The sequence below is a fragment of the Strigops habroptila genome, chromosome 1 (genome assembly GCF_004027225.2).
Source record: "Strigops habroptila isolate Jane chromosome 1, bStrHab1.2.pri, whole genome shotgun sequence".
In the NCBI taxonomy this organism is placed as follows: domain Eukaryota; kingdom Metazoa; phylum Chordata; class Aves; order Psittaciformes; family Psittacidae; genus Strigops; species Strigops habroptila.
In genome coordinates, this window is record NC_044277.2 from 36,152,444 (window position 1) to 36,158,443 (window position 6,000).

A 6,000-nucleotide genomic window follows, 5' to 3' on the forward strand; every position below is an offset into this window, starting at 1 on the left:
ATATACATGGTGGCATGTTCAATTTCAACCAAATATGAGGGATCGTTTAAAACATACATGTGTTTTCATGTGTAGTTACTTTTTCCAGGAGGACAGAGAAAAGTATAAGCATGGCTGTACTCGCTCCACACATCAGCAGGTATTCTATGTCAATTCTTCTTTCCCAGTAGAGGAATATCCATGTGTATGTGTGTATACATATATACTCATACATACATATATATAAATATTATTTATATATTTTTATATATATATGTATATATATACACATCTATCTGTGCATGACAGATCGTGGCTAGCCTGGCCACGTCGGAGTCTGACACCCACAGGGCTGGCAGAAGCCTGTCATGAGGCAAATGAAGCACCAAAGCAACCCAGCAGTGGCCCTTGTTGATGTGGAGCTACAGAGAGAAGAAAGGCAGGTCCGTGTTGGGGACCAGGGGCCCTTGGGGACCCCAGGGGCTGTGGAGTCCAGGAACACCCGAACATCTTGGTCACCTCAGGTTCTCGGCACTTTCTTTGCATCCTTGTCATCTCCTAATTCCAGCTACACTTGCTCAAATGGGTGGTAATCCGACTCTAGAGGAGATTAAGGAACCAGAGATAGCTGCATTTAGGATTACCGAAAGGAAATGAAGGAATCTAATCCACTACCACCCCTTACGTTACAGGGTTTCAATAAGACTTTATACCACCTTTTAGGATTTTAAACAAATGGAATCGCTTGGAGAAGGGGACAGAAAGAGACCAAGCAGCTGAGAGTGTGTTTACCCATTAAATGAGTTGAATGGCAGAGGATAAGGTAAATTGTAAAAGCAGCCGTGGCTGAGCTTTCTTCTGCATCCCAACACCCATTGTGTCTGAACGGGCCCAAGGCTCCCAGCTTCCTTGGCCCTGTCCTCAGGACCAGGGCAGGCTCAGAAAGGCCACGCTGGAGATCCACATATGAACTGCAACATCAATCTAGTACTGATTCCAGCTGCAATATGATCCTCCTTCCCTCTGCCAAATCCTACACCTCAAAAGCTAAAACCCCACAATATAAGATATGTTTTTTCCAGTCAATAAGAATTGTCAGTAAACCTTAGAATGTCCTTAGCTTCAGAGAGTTGTTTCTGCTCTATTCTAATTACATAAAGCCAAGAATAAAATAACCAGTGCTGACTACAGCAATAAAATGAAGTCCTCTTGTTTTTTTCCCCAGTTTCACTTTAAACCAAGGAAACAGCATGTCCTTTTGCTTCCAAATATACAAGCAGTCTACAGAAAGAGGACTGAGCTAACCTAGTCCTGAGACCAGTTCCTCCTCCTTTGGAAAGACTGTAACATGAGTAACATAGAATTAAAACAAAAAACAAAACTAACCAAAAAAAAAAAACAAAAAACCACCAAAAAAACCAACAACAAAAAAAAAAAAACAAACCCCCACACCACCAAAAAACCAAAAAAACAAAAAACAAACCAACCTGTGAAATCTAAAGGTGCTTTCTTTTTGTCATTTCAAATATAACTTCCCTTTTCCCAGGCGAGTTTTATATCTGAAGTGCTAGGCTGCCTACAACAAGCCTCTTTAAATAATATTTAATAGGAGTATGCTTAATTGTATTGAGCTGCTTCATATACTGATTATCCTTGGTTCATTATCAGGGTCTTCTGAAATGCTCCTAGGTTGCAAGAAAAGAGCCTTAACGTGAGGAAAAAAAATGGCTAGTCATCCCAGAGTAGGATTTTGTTTTGTATAGTGCTTGTCATGGTCCTTTGCAAGCCTGGAAGCAACATGAATCAAAAGCCTTAGGAAGAAGACCTACGTGGACCGAGGCTCCAAATATAGCAGGCGCTAATTATGAAAGCTCATTCCCTGATTTAGGAGTCTATTTTCCTTAGCAAGCCCATCATCCTGACACAACGCAGCTCAGGATGTTTGTTCAAAGCTTATGAAAATGTAACCCAACTCATTGCTAGAAGTTGTTGCTAATTAGTTGATAATAAACTTCTCCGGCCAGGACACAAAAGTCTTTCAGAAGTGCAAGGTGTTCTTTGTGGTGCTCTCACAAGGGGAATTAGCATATCAATTCGGCGGGGGAACAATGTAGCAGGGAGCTTGCCTTCCCCCCCCCCCCTTTCCTTCTCCCCTTTCTCCCTTTCCTAACGTTTTAAGTGGCTGTGGTGGGCATGAAAGTGAAAGGCTGGGGTCCCCGGCGCCGCCCCGCCCCGGCTCCTGGCTGAGCCCGCCGCGCTCATCGCACTTGTAGCCGCGTCCGGCTCTGGACCACCGGGCAGCCACCCCTCCGCGCCGCTGGCTTTACGACCCCTCCTCTGTGGCGCTGACAAATGGAGATAGCTGGGGGTTTGCTAGCCCCCGCCCTGCCTCCCCCTCCCCTCGCCACCGATGAAAGGGTTTCAGCCTGAAAGCCTTTTGCAAATGGATGTTTTACAACGCCTCCCGCCCCCGCCAAGGTAATTCTGCTACCCAATATCCTTAATAAAGACTGTTGTTCCCCCTTCAGTTGTTAAGGGTTTTTCTGGCAGACTGGTCTTTTCTCCCTCACCTCCAAAGCATGGATTTCTAGACCTCCCTACGCAGGTGTAAACACTGAGAGAAAGCAATGGTCCTGATAAAAATGTTCAACCAGTTATAAATGCAAATAACTGAGAGGGAAGAAATCCCATTCTTAGCAATTTAACAGGAATTTGTCCTATCGATTGCTACTCCTCCTGCTCTTTTTTCCTTTATTTATTTTCTTTTTAATTTTATGCCTAGTAAATTCACAAGAAGACACAAAACCAGCAAACACAAGGCACAACCAAACACCCAAACCTCCTAGCTGCTTGGTGACATGTGTAAGTGGATGCCATAGAGGAATGGAAATCCGTGTATAACAGGCCAAAGAAAGCAATTAAAAAAAACTCTGCAATCCTGAGGCCTCTGATTCATCTAACTGTGTTCCTACCCAAAGGCTCGACAGCTGCAAGAGTTATTTATCCACATGGTTAGAGTGCAAATAAATGCCTAGGTTAGAATGAGAAATGTGGTTTGGGCCCTACAGGTAAATCAGAGCAAGTCTACAGAGTGGCGTTTGCCCTCCTTGGTGGCTGCGGGTGAACCCTTTGTTTGGACCGTGGGGAAAGGGCCAGCCTGCAAGGAGATAAAAGCTAAGCTTGCCTAATCAGGGCAGAAATGAACCGAGAGATTTCAATCTTCTGCCTTTTCTTTTTCTTATTTTTTTTTTTTTTTTTTTTTTTTGGGAAGGAGCAGCACTCTCCAGTTGGCTCCCACTCAAAAAAGAGGATGCTTGAATACAGTTATTTTTAGGAACTGCAGCGATATGTAGTGTGCATTAAAGCGTAGTGATATGCTAAGAAGTAAAAGAAAAGAAACCTCATTTTACTCCTTAAATCACTAGGGAAGTGGTACCCCAGGAAAAATGTGTTGTGTAATTTAAAAAAAAAAAAAAGGAAGAAAGTATTTATTAAGAGAAAATGTTTGTTTTCTTGGGTTTGAATAGAAAGTCTTGAGCGATGAGAATAAAAGCCCAAATCCTAAGAGTTTTCATGAAATTCAGTTAAGGGAAAAAAAAAAAACCCAACCTCATGTTAAGGATGGTCGTTTCCCCAAATGCAAAACATCAGGGAGGAATCTGAAGAGAGCTTTACTTTCTGTGCAAAATCTCCATTGTTGCTTGGCAAACAATGGGAGCTCTGGGCGACTGGAAGGCTGTGAGAATGAATAGGGAATCCGCAGGATGTGTGCGGGTCAGTGCTTGGGGTCTCTGTCCTAAAGCCCCTTTCTCAGCTTGCCACAATAAAGTAGCACAAGGTTTAGTCTTTCCTGGGTCACTGGCCATCTTCTATTATTCAACACTTCACAACAAAAACCACTTATTAATCAGTGCTGACCAGAGGCCCCTTTTGAAACAAGAGAAGGGGAGAAAGAGAGAAGGGAGAGAGAGAAAAGAAGATTGAGAAACCCCGAACAGACCCTCCCAATACAAGAGCAACCATAGGAACTTTCTCAACTGGCCAAAGAGATTTTTTTTTTTCTTTTTGCCACAACAAAGTTTCCAATCAGGTCAGGGAGGACTGGACTTTCCCCCCTACCCCCACCCCTGTTTCCCCTCTCACTCTCTTTCCTTCTTGCTCTGAAGATGATGGAGACTTTGTTTTGCAAGTAAGGATGGCTTTAGGTCAAATTGTCAAGGTCTGATCTTAGAGGTGTATCGTTGCTATATTGGAAGATAATGTTGTTTCTCATCTGGGCCTCAACTCTGGAGATGGCGTAGGAGAGAAGAGGTTTGCTTGTGGGGCGCTGCTCTTGTGCTTTAAGAGCTGATGGATGAGGTGTCAAGGCAGTAGTTGTGTGTGGACTTGGCTCAAAATGGTATGAGAGAGCATCAAATATGCCATTTATTGACTGTGCTGAGGGCGATTGTGGGCTTGTTGTTGTTGTTCCTGATTTTTTAGCACTATATATTGCAAAGGTCTAAATGGTGAGCTTTGGAGTGAAAAGGAACTGATAGATTTAAGAGAACTTTGTATTTCTCTGTGCGAAGGAGGATTCAAAGGCAGCGGTGAAAAGGATCTTAAAGGATCTAATAAGTGATAATTTGATTTTCAGTGGGAAGTGGGTTTTTTTTCCTTTTTCTTCTTTGTTGCCTTCTGATATTTTTTTGTTTTAGGTTGTTTATTCTTAAAGTCAGTTGGTGTTTCTATGTAATGAAATATGCATAGATTGTCACACAGCCCACATTATGATGTTCATGCCTCTTACCCCCATGAAAATTATCTAAATAGCTTTGTACAAAGAAGTTTAGTTCGTTAGCTAAAACTATTTTTTGAGTGGAGAACATGACTGAAAAGTTGAGGTAGTTCAGACCTTTTTAACAGTACAGGTACAGATGTACCTAAGAGAACAAAGCAATTTGTACTAGTTTTTATATTCAACAAATGCATAGAGACAGCAAATATTGAATCCCCTGTGGATTACCTGAGAAAATGAAATTGTTCTCTCAAGAAAAAAACTAGTCCACAAGAAAGGTAAAAACTTATTTTATTTTATTTTTTGTTGCTGACTAAATCGTGTGTGTGTGCTTCTATCGAGGGGTGGGCTTTTTTGTTCGTCTGAAGTCGATGTGCCTATTTTAGCTAGAGTATACCACTAAATAGCAGGAACCTAAGGCAAACCTGTTTCTTAAGCCCTCTGAATATCAGACTTTCTAGCATGTAAGCTGCAACTAGTACACCATAGAACTCCTCGCTACAAAGTATTGCTAGTGGAAACCAGAATTTTTTTGGTTTTTTGGAGGTAGCCCCAGTGGTGCTTTACCACAGTTTGCACTGCAAAGACCAGGATGCAGTTCAGATTTTGTTTGCAGGAAATGTACTTTATCTAAGTGCTTATAGTAGAAGATTCTCTCTTTTCCCCTCAAATATTGTGTTACTCAGATTTTGCAGAGCTTGACGTTCCAGCAATGGAGTAATCAAGTGTTACCTAAATTATTTAAAGCCTGGGATTAAAGGCCTTAGCTCTGAGTCCTGACAAGCTTTCAAATGTAGCCTGGGAAAAGTTTTGTATCCTTCCCTGTGTTTGTACACTTTGAAAATAATTTGGAAAAGTACAGTGAATTATTCTCAAAATGTATGCAGAGAGAGAATGAATAATTCTTTTACAAGTTGCTCTCCAAAGGAATGAGTGACTATTAAAAATACAGCAGCAATGTATACACAATAATATTGTGGCACCTGCAACGCTATTTTTAGCAGATCTGTTGCTTTCACTGGAGCTTGTTTAAAGGAGCTCTTTTATATTAGGACTTTGGTTTGGTCTGCAACACAAAGAATACATTAATTCAACAAATATGACCATTTCAAATATCAAGTTCCTTTATGTTTCGAGGCCTTACCCTTCATTTCTTGCTCTTCAAGATGCTCGGTGGCTTCACGCTTCTGTGTACTGAAAAGTAATGATGATAACATACGATTACCTTAAAATGTTGCATAAAA